Here is a 25,924-nt window from a genome sequence, read left to right as displayed (position 1 = left end):
GAAAGTAATATAATAAAGGGTTCTTTAGTATAACAGAGAATTGGTGTAATGAGGGAGTGTTAATAGGAAAGAGAACTCTAAAGAATATAGAAATAGCAAATATAAGGAGCAGCTGCCTCTCCCGGGGCTGAGATAGCGTGCCCATGGAAGAGCGTGCTCTCTAGGGCTGATAGTGGAGCGTGCACGGCTGTGGCTCACCTGATGGGAGAGAAGTCACTGGAGTGTCATACCAGTGGAACGTGCTAGAAGTCATGCCCCTGGGGCTTGCTGGCACTTCGCCCTGTGGAGTGTTGCAGAAAGCTGGCTTCTTTAGCACCAGTGTCCTTCAGCAAAGAACTGCTGCAGGGCACAGTGGCTAGAGGCTCCTTACAGCATCTGTTGCCATAGACACTTCCAGTAACCTTGGATCTGCTGGAGCATAGGTCCCTGTGCTAGAGCAGCTTGTGTTGCAACCTGAACTTGCTGCAGAGCCTTCTCGTTCAGTTCTTCACTCAGGAGTTGGAACTCCCAGGTGTCTCTGTAGCTAGGTCGAGGTGTAGCCCTCTCGGATGTAGTGTATGTTGCCTCCCAAATGCAAAAAGGCTTACCAAACCTTGTGCCTCTTTTTTTCATGGTAGTTACGGTTAGGGAAGAGACCACTACTCCCTCCCCCTTCACTGGGCTGAGATTTTAGACCTTGTTGGATAGGGCGTGATGTGGCTCCCTGACTGGGAGAGAAGTTGCTGTGGTGCCACATCAGTGGAACTTACTAGAAATCTACTCTGGGGGCGGGGCCGAAGGAAAGTTCTTCACACAGAGGTTTCTTAAAGGAGGCACTCTGCTGCAGAACTTCCTGAGAGGGTACCGGCGGTAGCTGTTGGCCACTGGATCCTCTGGCCGCTGCACCTTACAGCTGAAGCCTGGCCCTGAAGAAGCTGTGCGCTCTAGGGCAGCCGCGCCCTGGAGAAGCCAGATTCTGTAGAAACTACCTGGAAGGCAGGCGGAGCCCGTTGTGCAAGCTCACAGACCCAGGAAGCAAACTCTCTTCCTCCTGGAGTATCTCCACAGTGCCCTCTACTAACAAAGCTTAACATTGTGCCAGCTGAAATGGAAAAATATTTAAAGAGCCCAGATCCGTTTTCACTGTACAGGCAAACAAGGTGAATTTTGAGCTGAAAGGCAAGCAATCGATAACTGGCACATAAGGCAAAGAGCTTAGTTTTTCATTTCAAATTCTTACCGTTTCAAGTGATTTGACCCAAGCAGTTGGCCCAAAGCACTTAAGTTTCCTGAAAGAGAAGGCCCGTTGCAAATGCATAGTTTGCGTTTAAGAAAGGGTGATCTTGCAGTGGTCTCAGTTGTTGAAGCCACAGATGCCTTTCTGTGTGCCCTTTTATGAGTTGCTTTGAGAAGTCAGAATATATGAATTGCAGGGGGAAGGGTCACCAAATATTATTCTGCTTTCCTTTGTGGTCTGTTTTGCTACTGTTTTGCTTCATCTGATGGTGAACCCAATAAATCGCACATGGTTCACTACTCCTCCCCGCCCCCACCCTGCACTTGGCCTTTCAGGCAGAGGAAGGGTTACGTAGGTCCATTTGTCTCCTAACACTGTTTTAACATCTGTTGATAGAACGAAGACTTTTTTCTAAATTGATGTACGTGAAATAATGGGGAGTTTTCTGGGAAACTCAGTCTCCTTACATTTAACAGTTGTGAATCTTAATGGAACGCAGAGCCCTCAAAATAGAGGAAAAAGGATTATAGGCTTGGAGTCGAGCAGACCTCGGTTCTGGGGCTTGGTGTGTCACTTTCTGGTTACATGATGTTGGCTTAATTATTTAATATCTCTAGGACTTGGTTTCTTCATCTGCTCTATAGGGAAGAATTAGAATTTACCACCCTGTTAGAGGGTTGCTACGAAGATTACATGAAATCTTGCCTCAGAACAGGACACTCTACATGCTTTCAATAAGTGGCATTCATTTTCATGCCTCTCAGACTTGGTTCTCTTCGGGTCTTACGTGCGTGTGTGTGTCTAACTCACTGATTGTCTCGTTTTAGTGTGAAACTCAGAAGCTCTGCTCATGATTTTGAGATATTTTCCAGGCGTTTGTTTATCACCGATATGAGGATAAAACGAGAGGCTAGGCTTGGTCATTTTGTGTTGGCAGTGGTACGGTTTATTCTTGTCCACAGAACTGTTAGATTCAAATCAGCTGAAGATAGAATTAAATAAACTTCTTTAGCCACGTACCCTTTTTCATGTGATGGTCTCCCCTTTGCCTGTCAATTAGATCTTTTAAGTAGCTACCTATGTCTGTGACTCAGTGTTTGACACTAAGTGAGTCTATTAGGGCTGAAGGGAAACAGCTAAACTGAAGAAAAGTGAGTTTCATGGATGTGATACATAAAAGAGGGAAAATGTAGACAATTGCTCTCAGTCGCTTCCATACATCATCAGTGACAACCTCTTCACCTGTTTCTTTCCCTTCAAGATAGGATGTTACACATGTGTGCACATGTGTACCCATGACACGTTTTAAGGCTGTTGGTGCATTTTTCTTTGTTACATGATGTCTAAATCTTTGTAGCTCTGCCCTCTGGAGGTTTTATTTAATCAGTCAAAAAGTTCAGATTATTAGACTATTAGAGATTGATACATTAAAATGACATTTTTAAACTGGTAAATTTCTGAGACACAGTCTTTTTACGTGTGCATTCTTTTCTGATACGGTTGCACCTGAGCAGTCCCTAAACCCAGAATGTCCTCTGGGAATGGTAAAGAATTTGGAATTTAAAAGTATCTTTTGGGGCAGATTTCAAAAGTAAGTAGAGAAATGCACTCTCCCGAGAGTCCGGAGACCTGGGTTAAGAGTCCCAGCCCTGCCAGTACTATTTCAAAGTTCGACCCACTGGGAGTTCCTGTTAAGGATCAGTTTTCTTCTTTGTAAATAAGAGGCTTGAATTTCCTTCAAGATCTCCGTGGGTTTTGGAAACTATTTCAGAGTAGCCAGTTGTTATTAAGAAAAATTTTTGAATTCTATATTTTAGATTTATAATTAGGCAAACTTGGCATTCTCTTTCATATCTTTTTTAATGTAAGTTTGTTATTTGAATTATCTTAAAGTACTTAAATTAAGCAAAACAGAAGTATTTTCCTACTCCCTGCTTAATTGTTGGCACTGATTATCAGGTTCTTTTTTCTCTTGGCCTCACTGTCTAGATTCCTAAGCTGGGTCCACAGTAATCAGTGAGAAGACAAGCTCAGAATAATGCCAAAGTGCAGTGATCCATGTTTTCTGCCTGCTGTTCTTGGAAATTTCATTTGGTTCTTTTTTCTGAGAGATTAACTCGTCGTGTCATCTAGTGGGCTGAGGTGGTGATGGTGTATGATCCACTAGTTAGAGTCTTTATTGTCATTGGAAATGTTAAGCAAAGGACTTCTTCACTGAGGAATTGTGATTGATCACGATATGTTTTTTAACACCACGGTTTTCATTATTAGTAAAGGATGAGTTTTAGACGGTTCCTATTCTCTTTTTGCTTTATCCAACTTCCAGACTTCATTTTCTTTTCAGTGGTCTTGTTTTAACTAAGGAAAAATTCTCAGTGTTTCCTCACAGTTGTTGATTGACCGATTGTTTCAGGCTTTGCAAACTGCTTTTTCTTTATTATTAAGATAGTGATTTTATTTACCGCATACAAGTTTTTATACTTTTTTGTGATTTAAAAAACTTTTGTTTTCATTAAGAAAATAAATTCTGAGTTTGACAACTCTGACAACCAAAGGTGTTAACCAGGATAAAGTAGAGGAAGCTTTGAAAGTATTTTTCCATATTTCAGTGTTGAAATAGATGAGTATTTATTTACTTTCCTTCAACAAACAAAGCAAAGCATAATTCGTCATTTTCATACTCCCCGCCTTCCCGGTGGAACACACTGTCTAAAGCAGTCTTTGGGGTGAGTGGAGTTTGGAAGCTGCATTCGTGGCACATGAGAATTTGATGTAGGCTGGGAAACTGCAGTACTGCCAGCCTTGACTTGGCCCTGTGGGTGCCAGATCCTCTCAACTTTGTTTTGTTTTTCATCTGATAGTATGTCCACTTACTTAAAAACTTACACCTTAAGTTTAAGTTTTAAGTTTCTTCCAACACACGTTGTCGTTAAACGATTTACAAATTAACGCGCCTTTACAAATGTCATCAGCGTAAAAGTAAGTTACAGGGGCCGAAAAATATCCAGATCATTTATGTGTGTGATTTCATCTGATACATGCTAAACAATTGTGGTACGCCCTTTCCTCTAATTGTTGAGATTTATTTTAATGTTGTCTTATTTGATTAGAGAATTTCAGCCCTTTTGTCATTGTTTTGTTTTTATTAACAAAAACAGTTGCAACCATATTTATAAAGTAGGACTTCACCAAGTGTTTTCCCTCTAGGTGAATTTCATCTTTTATGGAGTCTTGTAACTTACCATGAAGTATGCCTAAAGTAATTCATATGCTTGTTTATGCTTTTCTTTGCATTGCATGAACCAAAAAAAATGGGTGATTTTTCTTTCAAAATTTCTGTGATTAGTTGCTGCAAGGATGATAGTTAAGTGCAGTTATTATTCAGACTTACCCTAAAATTCAAGTTTTAGATTTTGTTTGGCAAATCTACAAGACTGGAACCCATATTTTGAAATATCTAAGTTTAAATAGCAAAAAATTTAAAAAAATCAATCCTTTATTTATTCAGTACTGTTTTAGAAAGCCGAAGAATTTTGTAAGAACCAATCAGTAAGAACTGATTGTAATTTCACAAGCATTTCTTTTGTTGTCTTTGATGTAGGCTCAGTTTTTTTGTTGACGGTGATGTTCATTTTATTTAAATTATGTCGGGGTGGGGGTGGGGGAAGGTTTAGGATTTTATCTTTTTTACATTTAAAGAGTTGTTTCCTATGGACATATCCTGGGAGCTTCTTCTTGCTTTCTCTGGCTACTATTCACCTGTTTTAATAGATAGTGCAAAACCTCCCAGTGTTTTCCCTTTGGAATTTCATACTTCACTGATTCCCATAGTTCTAGAAGAGAAACTCACTTCGGTGCCACCAATCTATTTTTCATCCAGCTGTGACATTTAGACTTTTTAGACTTTTATGTTTCTGAAAATTGCAACTTCAGTTCAGCTACAGAAATTAGCATGTGCTAGTAAATTTTGGGATGAGAAATAGAACAGCTAAGTTTTAAGGAGAATCAGGAAATGGAGCAGTTTGACTATTCAAAGTGCTTGTGATATTTCCTGCAGAAATTTATATTCCATCTGTCTTAGTTCACTTGGGCTGCTGTAACAAAATAGACTGGGTGGCTTAAACAACAGGCATTTTATTTTTGACATTTCTGGTTGCTGCAAAGTCCAAGATCAAGGTGCCGGCTGATCTGGTTCCTGTCGAGGGCCTTGGTCTTGGCTTGCAGAGTCCTGCTTCCTGCTATGCCTTCACGGGAAGGAAAGATAAAGACAGACAAGCAAGCTGCCTGGTGTCTCTTAGGAAAGTACTGGTCCCACCATGAGGGCCCCACTCATATGGCCTCATCTAAACCTAATTGTCTGCCGAAGGCCCCTTGTCCAAATACTGTCACATTGGGAGTTACATGACTCCCATGGGAGAGGGTGGAGTGGGGGCACAATTCCTTCCATAGCAGCACTTACGTGAAGGGAGCTGTGGGGAAGGTGGGCAAGTAGGACTATGAGAGCAAGGTCAGCAGAGGGGGTAAGTTGTCCATAGATTTTGTACTGAGTTAATCAGGTGGATAGGTATATGTGCTTATTTTGGGTGGGGTGTGTGGGTTTAATTTGCAGGGATGTGGGAGAGGAGAGAGGACAGGCTTTATACAGGACTATTTATATTATCAGGGATCAGATAAGAAAGTTTACTTAAAGTATTTTGCCAACTACAAAGTGTAATGTACAAAAACTAGCATCTTGGTAGAACTAAGAATTGTGAATTTCAGTGACTGAACATGCAATGAATACTAGACCACACACACATCATATAGCTTTGTGGTGATTTTAAATGCTGTCAATGAATAGTGAAGGAGAGGTTAAGTTAGATTTAAAGCAAGTATAATCATATTTAAAGCAAATAGAATCAACTAACTATAAACAATGAATATTATAGATTGATATGTATTTATATATATATCTATTGACATAGATATACAAATTACCATTATGAAAATAAAATGTTATAATTTACTTACCAAATTAACAACCTTTTTTCCTCAGTACATAACATTTATTTACTGTTCTTTTTTTCAAATGTCCAGTCACACTGATAATTAGGTAACAAGAAGAGCTAAATCTGATTCTGAACTGTTCATAGATTGACGGACCCTTAATTTTTTCCTCTGTGACGAATAATAAACTTTCAGGCTATCTGAATTCTCTTTCTCTCATATGATGTCTTTTCTGTCTGTGTAGTATTTTGTTCCATACTTACCTAAATAGGTTATATGTAGAAGAAAGAAATTATGTTGCCAATATTTTGTTATTATTTCAAATGCAAAATAAATTTCCTTTTTATTTCCCTGCCAGTGGTACTCCATTTTCAGGTACAACACTGTTATTCTGTTTATTATTAAAGATTCTGTTTATTATGTCAAATCTTAATACTCTTGATTGCCATTAAAATTACCTATCTTCTTTTACTGTTCAATAACAAAATTTTGACCTGCCTGTTTACTACAGTTGACCACATGACAACCTAACTAGTTTGACAGTGTAGCTGTTAAGGTTTTGTCAGGAAAAAACTGAAACCATACTATATTTCAAATAGAGGGGGATTTACTACATGAATTTGTTACACTAGCTGATTGGTTATCAAGGGGATGCTGATGTAATCCAGAGATTAATTACTGCAGGAAGCAGCTAACATCTCTAGAGCTGAGAGAATGAAAGAGAAACGGTGGCGTTGCCAGAATCTAGGAGCTTGGAGGAGGTTCTCTTAGGATTGTTGCTCAGACTTCTGAGAAGGGAGTTACTGCAGGTTGGTCCTTGGAAGTGCGAACCTCAGTAGGTGAGAGAGCCAGGTGAGGCTGGTACTTTGAATACCCAGTGTGCATGCCTCAATGCTGCTGGCATCTCTAAATGGCCTGGAGAGGCTGGGAATCTGAATGGAAATGGTGTCTGGAGCCATATGGACAGGAGGTGAAAGCACCCTCCTACTTACAGGGTGGGTTAGAGCTGAAAGACAGTAGGTAAGAAACTGGCGCAAACAATGGTAAAAAGGATGTATAATTTCCTTACTAGTAAAGAATAAGGTGGGGCCAGTAAACCCCAATGAATTTAACAACAGCCAGGAAAGGGGATAACAAAAGTAAATGTGATAAAATAGTAGGGCTGTGGAACATGCAGTCACTGTAATGAAAATGAAGTTAAATCCGCTTATTAAATATGAGTCAGGAAAATGCTAATAAAAAGAAAGCAGGTATAAACAATCTTGAGAAGTCAGCATAGAATTCAAGGCAAAAATTATGTATATGAGAGAGATAATTCCTACACTATAAAGATTTAATTTATACAAGATGTAATATTATAAACTCTTATTTACTTAATAATTGGTTTAGAATACACACACACACACACACGGGGAGGGGTGCCAAAAAAATGTATACAAGCAGACACTTTCATCAACATGCTCAAACAGCAGTTTGCAGTAATCAAAAGTGTCTGGACTGATGGTGACCATTTTGAGAACCTCTTGTAATTGCAGAAGTCAAACGTGACTTGTAGTCATCTTTTGTTATCAGTATATATTGAGTATTAGAATTTTAGAAGTTTTCCTTTCTTAAAATATGTATACATTTTTTGGCACCCTTTGTATATGTATCTAGCATATATATATAGATATATATACATAGATATGTATATCAAATGTAAAAGAAATTGAAATCGACAAATTCATAATTAGTGAGGGAGACCGACATGTCAGAAATGGACAGATCAGCTAATAACCATATAGATCAGAATAGATAAACTATGGCCCAAGGGCCAAATCTGGCCCCTCTCCTGTTTTCGGTAAATAAAGTTTTATTGGAACACAGCCATACTAATTTATTTATAAATTCTGCTTTTTTGCTACAACCGAAGAGTTGATTAATTGCTAGAGATTGTGTGGTTTGCAAAGCCTAAAATATTTACTATCTGGACCTTTACAGAAAATATTTACCAACCCTGACATAGATAAGCAAACTCTAAAGACCAGATAATAAGTAGTTGGGGTTTTGTAGGCCAGATGGTCTTTTGTATATTCTTCTTTTTTTTTTAACCAATTAAGTATATAAGAACCTTCGTTAGCTGGTCTTGCAAAAACACATCAAGGACCATAGTTTGCTACCCCTGATATAAATAAATGACAGTAATAGCAAATTTGTGTTTTTTTTTGTTTGTGTGTTTTCTAATTGGGGAATGTTGGGGAACAGTGTGTTTCTCCAGGGCCCATCAGCTCCAAGTTGTTGTCCTTCAATCTAGTTGTGGAGGGCGCAGCTCACCTGCAAGTCCAGTCACCATTTTCAATCTTTAGTTGTAGGGGCGCAGCCCACCACCCCATGCGGGAATCGAACCGGCAGCCTGCTGAGAGCTTGCGCTCTAACCAACTGAGCCATCCAGTCGCCCTTCTGTAAGCTCAGTGGCAGCTCGTTGTCTTCAGTCTAGTTGTAGAGGGCTCAGCTCACTGGCCCATGTGGGAATCGAACTGGCAACCCTGTTCAGAGCTTGCGCTCTAACCTACTGAGCCATCTGGCTGCCCTGCAAATTTGTTTTTATATAAATATATAAATTAGCACAAGAAAACATACAAGAGAAATTTTGTACATATTCAACCAAGATAAAAATAATTGAGGATATTGATTTGAAAATCATAATTACCAAACTTTAAAAATACAGAGAGAACTTCTTTACTGATTCAACTAAAATAAAAGATTAAAAAAGCAATGGATAATTTGAACGAAATAATTTGTTTTAGTAATTTTTTTATCATTGAGCTGTGTGCTTTTCAAATACACAAGGAATATTTACAACACTTGATCATACATTAGGCTATGGCAAAAAATGTGGCATTCCAATCATATTTATATTTTCCGAATATACTTCTACAGAATTAGAGCTTAACAACAAAATAATAAAATCTAAATTATGTTTAAGTTGAAACTCTATAGAACATAATTATTATTTTCTAAAAATGTTATCAAAGTTATTTTAGTTGAACATAATTTTACTTTTTTTATAATCTTAAACAATGTAGGAGTAAAAAAATAAAATCTTACTTTTTTTTTTTAATTTAAAAACCTACCTCTTGATTTAAAGTTAAAATCAAAACAGAAAATACTATCTTTAGAAATGAGTAACAAACAGCAGTTTGTATCAGAATTTGTGGGATGTAAATCGAGTGTTACTCAGAGGAAAAAGTGTAACCTTAAAGGCATGTATTAGAAGAAAAGAAAATTTGAAAATAAATGAACCAGTGATCCAGCTGGAGGACTGTTAAGTTGTAATATAAAGACTGTATTGTAGTTTTAAAAAAGTTCATACCCATACTTAGTGTATTCCTTGTTCTGATGGTGATTTGTAAATACTAGCTATAAGTTGCCACAATGTTTCATCTGTTTTAATACCAGAAATTGAGAGATTTTATATAGTATCTAATTCTCCCTATATTCAGAATATGCTCCTTTGATAATAACAAACTTAATGGTGTCAAAAAATTTATATGCGTGTGCATAAAATATTTGCATGTCATTAATGATTAGTGATGTTGAGCATCTTTTCATGTACTTATTGGCCATTTGTCTGTTCAAGTTCTTTGCCCACTGTTTAATCCGATTTTGTTGTTGAAGTGTAGGAGGAATTCTTCATGTATTCTGTATTTTAGTTCCTTATCAGGCACATGATTTGCAAATACCGTGTTTCCCCAAAAATAATTCCTAGCCAGACCATCAGTTCTAATACGTCTTTTGGAACAAAAATTAATATAAGACCGGATATTTTAAAATAAGACCGGGTCTTACATTAATTTTTGCTCCAAAAGACGCATTAGAGCTGATGGTCCGGCTAGGTCCTATTTTCGGGGAAACACAATATTCTCTTTCATCCAGTTGGTTGCCTTTTCACACCGTTGATAGTGTCATTTGTACAAAAGTTTTCAATTTGTTGAAGTCTAATTTATCTGTTTTTTTCTCTTGTTGTCTGTGCTTGTGGTGTCATATCCAAGAAACCATTGCCAAATCAGCAGTTATTTCTTCACACTAAATGAAGTATAAACGATTGCACTTCTTCTTAGCTTTTTAAATTTTATACACATGGAGATTTTATCCTTTTAGAAAACAGTAGGAGGTTTAGAGAAAAAAGTCTTGGGTGACCAAGAGGACAATCATGTTTAGATGGAGTGATAGAAATACTTACTAGTATGTGAATAATACCTGCCAATAACAACCCCATCAGAGTGAGAAAAATCACTGAAAGTTCAGCTGCTATGTTCAAAAAGACACTGAAAAATTCCAGGGCCTGTTAGGGTTCATAGAATATATCAAGGTTCACATTGGGAGTTAGAGAAGTTGGATGCAGAAGTGATGACTCAGAAGCAGCTGGCTTATTTACATAACCATTTGGCAACATTTAAGAAGGGAAGGATGTAACAGAAGGACTGGAGGCTGGCCAACATGCAAAGAAAATAAGAATAAAGGACCTAGAAGGCATTACTGTATCTCCTCTGGTTTGGAGAGTGATTGTCTTTTAACTTCAGCGGCTGTGAAATTAGCAAGTATAAAACCAAAAGAGGAGAAAACACTATTGAAGTATGTATTAGAAAACGGGATTATAAAACTTTGTACAATTTGTAGAAAAAGATGAAAGTTATCAAAAAGCTGGATGCGTACAAAAGGCATCCTTCACCAAATCTTTGTGTTCTGCTTGGTTTTACTTCCTCCGAAAGTCTTAAGGAATACAGATGTCTTGAAGAATGACCACTTCTAGAGGGTCTTTGAAAAAGACAATCTCAACACTAGAAGCTGTTGGTATAGTAAGCTCTAAACGTAGATCTAATGTTACAGGAATCAGAATGACAAGTTGTCCTCAAAAAAATATCAACTCTTGAGCAAGAAAGGGACAGTGGAAGGAAGATATGACCATGGAAACATTTAGAAATAAATTTAAGTGAAAGCTGTCCTTCCTATTATAACTTGAATTATAACAGAGTATGAACTAATGTTTATTGTGCACTCCTGTTATCAGATTACTGTGCTGGAGGATAATGTCTTCGTGGTAGATTACTTGATAGGCTAGAGGTTTTAGAGCATTTCTCAGTTACTTTACCGTATTTATTTTATCATTATAGTAACACTACAGATAGATATGATCTTCCCCATTTTGTAGATTGGGAAGGTTGAGTGTGAAAAGTGAAATGATTTGCCTCAGGTACCTTAGGTAGCACTGTTGGTAAGGGACCGAGTCCAGATCCCCAGATCCCAACTCTTGATACTCTTCCTTGCTTTCTCATAATTTCCCATAGTACTTTATTTCAGGTTCATTTGAGAACAAATTAGGCTTTCGTAAATAATTTTGGAGTTACAACCACCACTTAAACAACATTTTTATGAGACAGTTTGTTTTGATTTTTAAACAATCAACCCAAAACAACTTTGGGGAACATAAATTTGCAAAATTGGGGCTTTATAAAAATTCAACCACACAATATTTAAACTTCCGGTTCTTAAATGTAGAACCATATGTCTAAATCTAGAATTCAAGCAATTAGTGGAGGAGGAGGTGGTTTTAACAGAGGAACAGCAGGACTTAGAGTGAAGATACTAATGTCCGGTGTGACGAATGGATGGGAACTCTGGCTGGGAATGTTCTAGATGAGAAGTAGGAGACTAAAGGTAGGGACATGAAGGGAAGGAAGTAGTAGAGACGACAGTGGTAACTATCAGGAGAAGGTACAGGAGGTGTGATGAATAGATCGCAGACACTGATGCTGGAAACAGCCAGCAGTGCACAGAGTCCAGAATACCTTTGCTGCTTGGGAGTTCACTGAGCCAAGTACTGAATTCTCCTTATAGGCAGATCATGCTTTTAGTCTGGTAGCCTTGGGAGCACTGGTACTAGGATTGGAGACAGAATGGGATTATTATTCTGTGCAGGTAAGAGCTAAGCTTTGAATAGTATCATTGTTGTGGACACCTAAGTAGCCTGTCAGATGTATGTATATTGTGAAAGCCATCCTATCATATGAGTCCATCATTGTCTAGTGAAGGGCAAAGAGTTCATAGTTAAGTGTTGAACGAAGTATAAAGAATACAGAAATGGTGGTAAGTTCAGTAGTGTTTCCTTGATCCATGTAAGGTCGCTGCTCAGAAATGAGAAGACCAATGGTTCCCAATCCTGGCTGCCACTAGAATCTTCTGATGCCTGGTTCCATTCTTGAGAGATTCTCTTTAATTGCTAGGGACAGGATGGGGCCCAGATAATTATAATGCCAACAAGACCACTGTGGAGCAGAGAACACCTACCGCTGAAAAGAAATTGCTAGGCCTTCTTTGCTGGGAGTGGTTTTCAGTGAAAGGAGCAGAAAGTGTCCCCATTTTTAGGCCACATACACACGTAATGAATTGGGCCATTTCTTAATTTAGAGAAAGTGGCCTTGGTGATTGAGAAGCTGTTTCTATCTAATGTCTACAGCAACTTTTTATAGATAACGTACATCACAGTCCGTGCTTAAATCGTTTTTACAGTACTGATGACATATACCAGTTTATTTTGATGATAGAATCAAATTCTGTCCTGACAGGTGTTGTATAATTGACCTCTCTAATACAAGCAGAGTAAGAGCATGTTGATTGCAGATGGTTTTGGCTTCAATACACTTAAATATTCCTGGAATTAAAGCTGCAGTACAGTGTTTTCAAATTCTGGAAAATGGCAAGACTTTCATTCATTCCCCCATATAAGTAGTACAGTGCCTGAACCCTAAGAAAGTCCATAAATCTTTGATGGATGAAAATAGCTCTAAGTGAAAATTTCCAAAAGTGTCACTTTGGGGCTATTTGCACAATGCTTTATTTGGTTAAAACAGAAGGGGTTTTTCTTTTCCTAGCTGGCACTGTTAACTTTTTTTTGGTATAGATTAGTAAAATTTTATTTTACAGGTACAAGCTTAACTAAAAGAAGAGCCAAATACTCTATTGTTACATCCTTAGAGAGCTTGTTCTGAGGAAGGTTTATTTTGAGGAAGAGTCTGGGAATCTTTTTCTCAATACTCAAGCTGTTCTGTTGTCATGAATTAAATAATGAAGATTGAATTTGTATATCTGAAAAGTCTCTTGTCAGGATACCATGGCGGGGATTTAGGTTTCTAAAACCAGTTTGGTACCATATTAGATATAGAATGTATTACCTTTTCTCAGCAGGTGATCTGATTTTCTGTTTGGAGTAGTCCCATAGATAAGCTTTTATATAGAGTCATGGTGGTGGTTAGGTAAAGAGAAATACTGTCTCTGAGTAACTGACTTTACATGTTAAGGTATTTAAAGAAAGGTAGTATGAAAGATTAAGACTCATCATTTCTTTGTACTAAGTTTTCAGTTTACAGAGTATAATGGGCTTTTTTTACCTGTCAAAATGGTTTCATTCTAGAATTCTGCTTATTCTGGTAAATATTTTTAGAGTTGGGTTGATAGAAAGAGTGGAGTGGCATGACAAGTACAGCTGTTGAGATGGGTGATGAGTGATATTCGAGTGGACTTCAGTTTGCATAGGGTGATACTCGTTAAAGAACTGTTTTTGAGGTAACAAAGAGTAAGAGTGATCAGATGGTCCTAATGCAAAATAAAACATGTAGTATGACTTAATGAGTGGTTGAATTGCCTAAAACATTCATGTAAAAATATCCAAAAGCCACAATTAAGTAAGAGCAGTATTTGTGTTAGGTAACATTTAAAATACAGCCCTTTAATTTTCTAGCAGTCATAGCTCTGGTGTTGAAAAGAGATTCCATTCAGAAATGAGTAACCTCTGTACTGGAGTACTTCTAGAAGAAGCCTCAAGTACAGCTCAACAATTAACTGTGATCAAGTCCCAGAAAGATTTTATCGATTTAACTTAAGAGATTGATCATACAGTCTTCCCATATTTTTTTCTGAGGCAGAGAGCTCCATGCCCACATCCAAACTGTAAACCGTGGAAAAGAATTTTCAGTTTGCTACAGTATATAGGCTGCATTCTGGAAAGTGATGTTTCTTTTTAGAAATAGAGACCTGGTTGTGAATCCCAGTTTTACCACTTATTAATTATGAGATTTTGGGTAAGTTAAACCTCTCTCCATGTGGAAGTTTTGCCATTTGTTAAATGTGAATAATAATATCTACATCAGAGGGTAGTGTGAGGATTAAGTCAAATAACAGATGCTCAGTGTCCCTGGCCGATGCTCAATGCTCAGTGAACGCTCGTTGCACGTCCTTTGTTACAGTAGCTTTGGAGTATTTCACATTTTTTTAAGCTGGGGATTAATTGTAGGGAATGAATTCTTTGTCTATTCTGCCATTACATTTCAATGTCATGTTTCCGGGACATTTTCTAAACTTTTATATCAGTTTATAATTGTATTCATTATAACTGAAAAACAGACCTTGCTACATAGACATTTATATAATTAAATATTATTGCCTAATATTGTTAAACTATTTTATTAGACCGTTACTGTGTTTAATTATTATGCCTGATTTATTCCCCTGTAAAATTGTTTTTTTAATAAAACCTCACACCTTACGCAAGCTGATATGTACAGTGGTTTAATAATCCCAGGGTAATCAGTTAGAAAGCCATGGAAATGACCTTGATGTTCTCTAGTAACACAGTGAGGCTCATCTTGAACTTTTCCAGAAATTATTCAGCAATGGTAACTGTCAAGCAAACATTAAAGTACACAAAAAGGCAAAATTCTGTCTACTAGGTACACCTGTTATTTGCTTCTTTGAGAAGCAGTCCTCATTGCGTTATGGTGTATTTGGAAAAAAGTCCAAGTTGTAAAACTTAGTTTCTAGTGTATGTATGCTGTCCTTTATTTTGTGAGGTGTGTTAACGGCCTCTCTCACTGGCTCTTCTCCACCATCTTTTCACTTCTTTTTTTTCCATTTGTTTATTGCTCTGTAGAATCCTGGGCAAGAGAAACTAAAGGCGACATCAGATCCATTGGTGTTACTTTTTGTTAGTGGCTCTTTTAATAGAATTCAAGAAGAAAAAATTAGAAATGATGACTTGGCATTTCTGTGAAGTTTATTTATTTTTGCCCTATCTTGTTATAAATCAGTATCATAAAACATTTATTTTAACAGTTGAGGTATTTTTTCCTAACTAAAGCAAATAAAACAAGAATTGTTCTGCTTCAAGATAAGAATAGAAGAGGGGGTGGATGCACTATATTAATGTTTAGGTAGATTAATTGTACTTGGTTTTAGCTGAAGCTTGATTCAGATTTATCCCAAGTCATCTATTAAAGCCATGCACTGGATTAGACTTCAGTTTATAATGTACATGTTTTTAATTTGTTAGATGAGCCATGTCATCAGAAATAAACAATTCTGCTGAAGATTAACTGGTAGTAAGACAAACCTAATGAGAATCTGTCTTGGGGAGACATTACTATTTTTCATCTTTTGTCTATCATCTTTCTGGCTTTTTCTGAGAGTGAAAAATTAAAAGAAACTGAATGTTCTGTTGGAAAAAGCCTGTGCTATACTCCCAGTGTTATGGCTGACAGAAAAAGTTAGAGGGGACATAAATAATATATAGGCATCCATATGGATTCGTTGTGGTAAATAGGATTTATGTGGTTGGATTTCTCTTCAAACCTATTTTTAAAGCTGTTTTAATGAATATACTTCCTTTCCTTCTTATCAGATTTTACTGTTAAGATGATCTGTTTGAATAAATAGCAAGATTTTCTTAGAAGGCCATTCTTCTCACAAATATTTGGTGCCAGATATTTGTACAGTGCTTACTGTGTGCTAGGTACAAATGGGTTTATTTGGGAAAGGCCATCTCTTAAAGTTTAAGCAGAATAGTTATTTTCTTTATAAATTGCCAGCTCTCTATTTAAGCCATTTCTTTCTTCCAGACAATTAAGTATTTCAAAATTTATGTGACGGTGTGTTCAAAGCTCCAGAATAAGCTTAGTCCTAGAATCAGGAAACTTGCCTTTTGCTATTTATTTGCTTAGCTACATATATTTTTATTCCATAATAGTTAGGGTACTTGTAGAATCTCTGCTAACGTCCATCCTGTTATGGACGTTCTAGAAAGGCCAAGTTAAAAGGGTTCTTCCTTAGCACCCTTTCCTTGGACTCTCACCCACCCTCTACCTCCTTACTCTCTGGAAATTTAGGTAATGTTACTTTATTAGAAATCTAATAAAGTGGATGTTATTAGTGTTCTTAATTCTTTACATCCTGGGGGGCAGGCTCAGCATTGTTTTGACCATTCACTCCTCTCTCTAGGTCTCTGCCTGTGACCCGTGGGCAACAAGTTCATACACTGCTCTCCTTGTTGCTGTCATCCCTAATTTTCCTGGGCATATTTCCTCATTTTTTGAGGATTTTAGCGTTTGGCCCACAACTTGCTTCTCCATTTTACTTTCTGCTATCTACTGTGAGGACCCCAGCATACCCATTTTTGCTCCACCCCAACCATTGCTGTGGGCTCCTGGATTCACCCCCTCCTTGCCTCTTTTCACTTCCTCAGGGCATCTGTATACGGACACACACCAGCAACCCATATGGACACAGTTTAGAGTGGCACTGCCCAATGGAATAGTCACTAGAGCCACCTGCTAGTGCAAATCGAGATGTGTGATAAAGCGTAAAATACACCAGATGTCTCAGTTTTTATATTGACTCCAAGTTGAAATTCGGAGTATATTGGATTAAATGACCTACTACTTAAAATTAATTTTACCTGTTTATTTTGTCTAATGTGACTGCCAGGAATTTTAGAATTAAGTACGTGGCTTGTATTTCTGTTGAATAGTGCTAGTCTTAATCTGATCTCTACCTAAAACTATTCTGTCTTGGAGTTCTTGAAGTCTAAAATTTCTCTAAGCACAGCCTCTTTTTTCTGCTTTCCCCATGTTCAGTCCTGTTGTACCTGTTGTATAGCCTATAACCCTTTACTTCTGTAATCCTTTCCTAATTTCAATACGACAGTCTTTCCTGCTCTCATATTCCTCTTGTTTAGCCTTGATCCTATCGTTAATCATTATTAACCCCTAGTGTCCTTTCTTTCCTCAATTTCTGTGTTTTGTCAGTTCCCATGCCTGAATCAGTGTGACCTAGCAGGTGTTTTCCTCTAGTCTGGCTCCCAGGATGAAGGGTTCTGCTGTAGAAATTCAAATACCTGTGTTGAATTACTTTATAAAAAAATTATGATTTCTTAGTGCCCCAAGTCTGAGCTGTACTAAGCTGTACCTTAGCTGATTGGTATTCCTGTTGATCATGTTGAACTGAATTCCGCTTATATCGTGCATTGTGTCTCATCTGCACCAGGTTGGCCACCAATAGCCCCATCTCTATAGTGCCATTCTGTGAGTGGCAGCCCTGCTTCACCGTGTCTGATCCTTCTGCTTACTTCTTAAAAGCGCATACTATTTTAAAAATTACTATGAAACATATAATCTTATGAAAAAGTACAAGTTCAGTTTGAAAGAATACAGTAGTCCCCCCTTCTCCGTAGGGGATCCCTATCAAGACTCCCAATGGATGCCTGAAACCACAGGTAGTAACGAACCCTATGTATACAAAGTTTTTTTCCTATGTACAGACATACCTTTCTACGTAAAGAAAGCACTTGAAAGCTTCTCTTTGGCATATCCTAATTGTCAGCCTCACTGCTTTTGTACTCTGGGGCCATGCGAAGTAAAATAAGGGTGGCTTGAGCACAAGCATTATGATACCTTGACAGTCGACCTCATAACTGAGACAGCCAACTGCTAGGTGACTAACGTAACGAGCAGCGTATGCAGCCTGGAGACGCTGGACAAAGGGATAATTCGTGTAGACAGGATGGAGCTGGAGGGAGTAGGGTGGTAGGAGACTTAAAACATGAATTGTTTATTAAACTGTTTATTTCGGAAATTTCCTATTTAATATTTTTGGATCATGGTTGACCGTGGGTAACTGAAACCATGCAAGTGAAACCAAGGATAAGAAGTAACGTTCCAGTATCTTTGAAGCCTTCTGTGCACCTCCTGCATCCCAACCCCTTCCTTTCTCCCTGAGGTAAACATCCTTCCTGAGTTTTATATTAACCAATATTGTGTCATCACTTGCTCGTGTTTACCTATATTTTCCTTGGTGTTAACAGATTGAGGTTCACACTCTGAATTAGCCATTATTTATGTGACCTTGGGCAAGTTACTTTATTTCCTAATTAAAGTAGATATGTGCCTGGCAGTAAAAATACTCTGTAACGTAGTTTACATCCTAGCTTTCAGAAACTGCATCTTCATACTTTAAAGATTCATTTTCTTTTGCCTATTTCAAGAATGTTTGTTTCAAACAATTTTTTGTTACTTGGTCTTGTACCCTAGGTGATCTCATCCGCTTGTTGCAAGGACTGTTGGTTTTATGCTGCTGATCCTTAGATCACTGGCTAATTGGCTGTGCTCTGTACATATCTCAGTACAGTTGGCCCTGGAACCCCGCACAGTTGATAATCCGAATATAACTTTTGACTCTCCAATAACTTAACTACTAATAGCTCATTGTTGAAAAGAAGCCTTACTTCTTTTAATACAGTCGATTAACCCGTATTTTGTATATGTATTATATACTGTATTCTTACAAGAAAGTAAGCTAGAAAAAAGTTATTAAGAAAATCATAAGGAAGAGAAAATGAATTTATAGAATTTATTTTTAAAAAATCCACGTATAAAGGGACCTGTTTGGTTCAAACCTGTGTTGTTTGAACTCTATATAATTTTGTACTTGGAGGTTCTTTGACTTGACATGATACAATTGAATTTATCACTTTTTCATACAAAGAGGAAACAGCTAATGCGAAGACATTAAGAGCAAATAAACTTGGTATATTTGAGGGAAATAAATAAGGCCTTTGTGGCTGGAGAGTAATGGGATGAGAAGTGAGGTTAGAGAGGTGGCCTGGGGCCCCATCATTTTTGGCTCTGTAAGCATCCTTCACTATCCGTCTGCTTCCTTACCACGTACATCTTGTTGCTCAGAAAGTCCTACTGTTTCCGTACAGCTTATCTCAAATCTTCCTCCTTTGTCTAGATTCACTGTGGCAGACCAGACCCGTATCTTCATATACCTCGACTAGCAGTAGCTCCCTCACTGGTATCCCTGGCACAGATCTCTTCTCCAGGACTTGGTATTATTGTACTAGTTCTTTTTATTAAACAAATCCAGTGATCTTCCTGCCCTGTTCAGTATCTCTTGGGTGTCCTTTCGTAGTAAAGTCCTTATTTACCTTGACACATCCTTTTATTCTGGCCCTGACTGAATTTTGTGGCCACACTCTGCCTCACCCCCCTGTGCTGCGACATTACTGCCCTATTCAGGGTTCAGGCACACATGCCCCACTTTTCCAGGTCTTAGTGCTTCTGCTCTTTTACTCTTTGTTTTGCCTACATATGAGAGGTGCCCCTCTCACGTGGCTGACTGCTTGCTCACCCCTCCAGCTCTTGTTGAACCTCTGGAGACTCTGGAAATCTTCTCCCGGAAAGAATTAATCAATTTTTGCTTTGCATCTTGACATGTTATTCACGCTCCTTATAGCACTTTCTGTATTCTATTACAGTTGAGTTAGGTACATTGTAAATCCCTCGAGCACAGGAAATGTGTCTTTTTCAACTTTATTTCCAGCACTTCCAGTTGACACTGAAAAAAATTTGTTGAATTGCTGCTTTTTAAATAATGTATGGTTAGAGGTTTTATTTCATTCCAATTTGAGTGAAAAGTTCTCTGTGCCTAATGTTTTCCATTGGTGACACTACTAATTAACATCCTCAAATGAAAGAAAATCTAAAAGCAATTTGGCTTTGAGGCCTTGTTATTTGTAGAAGTCAAGGACATGGACTGTGTCATTTAGGGATGTTTGGTGGGGGGCGGAGACAGGGTTTCAAGGGGGTGGGATGGATTGCTCATGTCCCAGAAAAGCATAAGCTGTATGGATAGTGCAGTGTTAACTGCCCTCACCTCCAGGTCAGCTGTTTTCCTCCAGAGTAGACCTGGCCTCGTTGAGATGAAGTTGGCCAGCCTAATCATAACCGGTCAGCCCCGTTTCGGCTTCTCTTTGTTTTTTCATTGTCAGGAACATTTGGTGTGTTGGTTGGGCTGAGAGGAGGACCATGTGATACCTAAAATGAGCTTTATCATAAACTGGTTGGTGTTATTGAGGGAAAGGTTTCAGGGAACTGTAACTTATTAGTGGGAACTTGAGAAGAAGCCAAGTGTTGTGGTGAGACAGAAATTTCCACTGAGTTACTGGGAGCCGGAAGACCATTGGTGGGTGACTCAGCTGTTTTCCAAACCTGTCTCATGTGATCGAGTGTGCATGATGTCTGTTTATTCTCAGCAGAGTAAGTACTGGGGGAGTCACATTACATAGTAGGCATAATGTTTATTTAACCAGCTTGGTGATGATCTAAAAATAGCTTGTAGGGGATTTTTGTTTACTTAACTACATTTAGGATTATAAGACAGAAAAATCATAATGGAGACCCATTGGCAAGGGCTTTCCCTTATAGATAACTTTGGATATATAGCGGGCCAACACTCTTTCACTTCTTTCAATATAAAGATGAAAGGTTTGGTATTTAAATAAAAGTTAGGTAAAGATGATAGCCTTCTAATTATCCAGAAAATAATTCTGCACGGTTACATTTTAGCTTGTATTCTGGGCAGGGCCATCACTGAGGTATTTTATGTACTAAATTTTTACACAGGAACTTGTTTCCTTTTTGTGAGGTTAGCAGATGTTCTTTTGAAATGGAAATGTTAGTGCTGTGTATTTTATGTTAATACTACATTTTGATAGTAATAGTTTTACCCTGATTTTCTTCATTTTTCTCACCTTGTACTCAAGGTTTCTGCCACTGTGTAACACTGTAATTGAGTCTTTTGTTGTGTCAAAATGTGATCATTATTACCCAGTGTACCTATTTATATGCTTGGCTCTGAAAGAGAAAGCACCTGGAAGCCTGAGTGTATCTGATCATCATAATCTGCTCATTTGTCTGGGAAGCAGTGAGTCATTCTGATTTATTCTTTTTGACATTTGAGTGTTCTTGCTCTTCGGGGTGCAGCATCCCCAGCAAATGAACTTGTCTGAGATTATTTTGAAAGGAAAAGGGAAACGATTCATTAAGAAGAAATAAATGCCAGAATTCAGTTTACAATAATGTTTAATTAAGTGGGAATATTTGATTAAGTAGAATTATATTACTTAGAGTGAGTGCTTGATGCTATATTTAAAGTGGGAAATACATACTGTTGTATACTTGATGAAAAAATGACTTGTGCATTAAACAATTATTGCACTGCATTAATTTGTTTCATTCTGTTTCAAAAAAATTAAGCAAACATGAGACGATTTAAGTTTTTATTGTTACTATTGCACTCTCAGCATATTTGCTGGGGTTCTTTTTTGGCATCCTTTTAGTGGGTGTAGGCATTAGGAATTTAATAGACCTGGAATGTCATATTCAAGTGCATACCTTCTAACTCACTGCATGTAAATGGGACCTGACTTGAGCACCATTTGAAAGTAATTCCAACAATTACATTGGCTATATGTGATCCCACACCTGCCCTTACCCCAACAGATAAATAACAAGTTGATCATTTTTTTGTGAAAATTATCCGGGCCTGAAAACCTAAGGTTCAGCCATGGCGGTTGGCCATGTTCCAAAGAACAAAGAAGAAAGTGATTTCATGTGAACTCAGCTAATTCCAGGAGATAAATTCAGATTTGGGGAAAGAGAAAGTAGTTCTCTAGATCTTGGCAGATTGGCAGGTTGACCAGGTAGCCCCCTGAACCCTAATTGACATGCAGAGACGATGTTTTCCTCTGTAGTAGAGGAATTATTTCTGTTTCCTCTAGTCATTTGTAGTGCTTCTCGATGATCTTTGGGTGAGTGAGTGGGGAGGCTTGTTTTTGTTTTCTGATAGCACCTTTGTTTTGTGAGGTAGAAAATATGTGTTCTGCATGGGTGTGATTCTCCTTGATACTCTCCTTCCTTGTAAATAAAAGATAAAAACTTGGTTGTCCCCTTTTGTGAAATATTTAAAAGGCACTGTGTTTTGTGCAGACTGCTAAATGATGATTTTAAAATCTGTAGTGGATAATTTTGTGTAGGTAGCTACCAGTTATGAGTTTCAAGTGGATTGCAGTGCCATATCAAGTTGTCAGTGTTAGTGTCTGCATTGTCAAGTGGTACTTAAAATCCAGCAACATATAAGAAAGTATATATGTGCAAATATATGTTAGTATGACAACTAATCAATGAAATTGAATAAATGCTGTTGAAACAAAATTGGTGATCAGACTTTGTGATAGAGTAATACTGTCTTGATACTTAAATTTTTTAAATTGTAGTAAAATACACATAACATAAAATTTACGGTCTTAACCATTTTTAAATGTACAGTTCTGTGGTGTTAAGTACATTCACATTTTTGTATAACCATCACTATCATCTATCTCCAGAATGCTTTTCATCTTGTAAAACTGAAACTCTGTACCCATTAAATGATAACTCCCCATTTCCCTTTCCCTACCTTTTGGCAACAACCATTCTATTTTCTGTCTCTAAATTTGACTAATCAGGTACCTCGTAAGTGGAATTATACACTATTTGTCTTTTTATGACTGGCACATTTCATTTTGCATAATGTCCTTAATGTTCATTCATGTTGTCGCATGTGTCAGAATTTCCTTACTTTTTGTGACTGAATATAATAATCCCTTGTATGTATGTACCACATTTTGTTTGTCCAGTCGCATCTGTCAGTGAACACTGATTGCTTCTACCTTTTGATTATTGTGAATAACGCTACTATGAACATCGGTGTATAAATATTTGTTTGAGATCCTGTTTTCAATTCTTTGGGGTATATATCCACAAGTAGAGTTCATGGACCATATGGCAATTCTGTTTTTAATATTTTGAGGAACTGTCATACTGTGTTTCTTAGTGGGTGCACCATTTCACATTCCTACCAGCAGTGTACAAGGGTTCCAGTTACTCCAGATCCTCACCAACCCTTGTTATTTTCTGTGTTTCCTTCCTCCCTCACCGCCCTAATGAATGTGAGGTGATATGTCATTGTGGTTTTGATTTGTATTTCCCCAGTCATTGCTGATATTGATCATCTTTTCATGTGCTTATTGGCTGTGTGTGTACCTTCTTTGGAGAAAATATCTATTCAATTCTTTCGCTGATTTTTCAGTTGGGTTTGTTTTTTTGTTGTTGAATTGTAGGATTTCTTTATGTATTCTGTATATTCATTCACCCCTTATCAGATACATGATTTACAAATATTTCCTCTAGTTTTGTTTCTTTTTCACTCTGTTGATTGTGTCCTTTGATGCTTCCAGTTACTGTCTGGTGTCCCTTTTGTTTCACCTAAGGACTCCCTTTAAGATTTCTTATAGTGCAAGTCTTGTGATAATGAACTCCCTCAGCTTTTATCTGTCTGGTAATTTCTCCCTCATTTTTGAAGGACAGTTTTGCAGGACATAAAATTCTCATTTGACAGGTTTTCTTCTTTCAAAAGTTTGATTATAACGTGTCTCACTTAGGGTTCATTGAGCTTCTTGTACCTGGATGTCGTTCTTTCCACAAATTTGGGATAATTTTAGCCATTATGTTTTCAGAAAAGCTCTCTGTCCCGTTTTATCTCTCTCCTTCTACTATAGGGCATATTTTTTTTTCTATTTTATTTTTTATGGGTCTCTTATGTTCCTTCCTTTTTTTTTTTCCTTCTTAGTCTTGATAATTTCCAAAGACCTCTCTTCATGGTCACTAATTCTTTTTTCTGCCTGTTAGCATCTGCTGTTAAACTCTAGTGAATTTTTAAAATTCAGTACTGTGTTTTGCAAGTCTAGAATTTCTGTTTGAGTCTTTTTTACAATTTCTGTGTCTTTGTTGATACTCTGATTTTGTTCATGTATTATTTTCTTGATTTTCCTTTAGGTCTTGGTCTCTGTGTTTTCCTTTAGTTTTATTGAGCATTTTCAAGAGAGTTGTTTTGAAGCCTTTGTCAAGTAACTCCAAAGCCTGTGTTTCTTTAACTTTGGTTTCTAGAAATTTATTTTGTTCCTTTGAATGGGCCATGTTTCCCATTTCTTTGTATGCCTTGTAATCTATTGATAATTGAGCCTATGAAAAAACAGACACACCTTCCAGTGTTTGCAGACTGGCTCCTTGCATGGGAAGACCATCACTCATTAGGCCAGTGAGATGGCTTAAGGTCTGGTCTTCTCAGGCATTTTCTGTGCACATGTCTTCCGTAGGCCTGTGTGTATCGTTTTCCCTCCATTTCACTATACACGTGGTTGCTTTAAATTGTTGTAATTTCCCTAAGAGTCTTACCCCTGCTTCTTCTCAAAGCCTTAAATTTCTATTGTATTTCTCTGCCTGTAATCTCCTGCCCCAGATGCCTGCAAGTCTGAAGTCTCTCTGCACCTCTCATGTAGCTCAGTAGGTGCTACTGCTTTAAGTGGATTCCAGCCTGATATCCAAGCTAAGCCACTGTTCTCATCAGTGCTCTGAGTCAGGTGAGACAGAAAGCAGTTATCAGGCAGCCCCCAGAGAAGCCAGGATATTGCAAATTAATTTTGCCTTTTTCCTTGTGTCTCGAGGGCGGAACTGGGAATGGCTGGCTTTCTCCAGACTGTGCCATGGCGGGAGGGATTGGGGCAGGGGCAGGCAGAAACACCGCTGCATTGCCTATCCTTTTGAATGTGGTTGTGTGGTGCTCAGGAAGACAGTTTTCACAAGACTGAAGGTGCCTGGATGGGAAATTATTTTAGTTTTACAGTAAAACACAGTACCTGTGGAAATTTGGGAGAGTGAAGAACCGTCCCGCAGCCATCAGGAATGGAAAATAGTTTTTTGTGGAAAACTTAAAGATAGGGAAACAAAATAAATCTTTAATATTTTAATAGCAAGAGGTAAAGGAGGATCACTTTCAGCTCTAGTATTAATCTAGGTCAGTGTTCTTTATAGTCTTAAATAAAAACTTTTGGGGGTTCTCAATATTTTTACTGTGTTAGAAATTAAAACAGGAATTTAAAAATATTAATGTATTTTAAAATAACCTCATTTTTGATAAACATCAATGATATATTTTTATGAAAAAATTTTTTTGAAACCAAAAAAAAATGATGAGAAGAATTGTAGTATTTATAGCTCTGCAAATCTCTTAAATATATGTTAGCTAGAATCTTATATCTGCTTTTGCAGTCAACCTGTTGTAATATGTTACTGCAGTTGAAGTATATGAAGAAAATAGTCTTATACAAGTACGTAATTGGGAAAGGGAGGCGTATCTTACATCAACCTTTTCAGAAACCTGTGGCTCTTCTTTGATACTATACCAAACTCAGTGAGTGGTAGTTTCTTAAACATTAGTTGCAGCGTGGAATCTGAATTTATGTTAGTGAACTTTTAGTACTCTTACATTAAAATCTATTGGTCTACCTTGCACTTGAATTGTTTACTGTGTATGATTTTGTAACTCCATATGTTGGTCATTTGAAAAATATTGCTTCACTGAATAATACAGATCTTTCACATACTTTTTATTATACAATATTTAAAAAATCACATTCTCATTAGAAAATTCTACATATTGAGAACGTCCCAAGCTTATGGCAATATACACACATTT

At 37.5% G+C, this 25,924-nt stretch overlaps 1 protein-coding gene across 25 annotated transcripts in view; it reads left to right on the top strand.

Annotated features, from left to right (window-relative positions):
* EIF4G3 (eukaryotic translation initiation factor 4 gamma 3) overlaps nucleotides 1–25,924 on the top strand; it is a 283,104-nt gene that overhangs the window by 105,717 nt on the left and 151,463 nt on the right. The window contains exon 1 of one of the 25 annotated variants that reach the window (XM_033113797.1): nucleotides 20,589–20,607. The exons of 23 other annotated variants lie outside the window; for them this stretch is intronic. The gene's annotated coding sequence lies outside the window, so the exon portion shown is untranslated. Of the gene's footprint in view, nucleotides 1–20,588; nucleotides 20,608–25,924 lie in introns of those variants that run through there. One more of the 25 variants, XM_033113796.1, reaches the window with a different exon arrangement.

Source organism: Rhinolophus ferrumequinum, chromosome 9 (assembly GCF_004115265.2).
Source record: "Rhinolophus ferrumequinum isolate MPI-CBG mRhiFer1 chromosome 9, mRhiFer1_v1.p, whole genome shotgun sequence".
NCBI classification, from domain to species: Eukaryota; Metazoa; Chordata; class Mammalia; order Chiroptera; family Rhinolophidae; genus Rhinolophus; species Rhinolophus ferrumequinum.
Note: the sequence above shows the minus strand (reverse complement) of the source record. Positions and strands in the feature narration are given on the sequence as shown.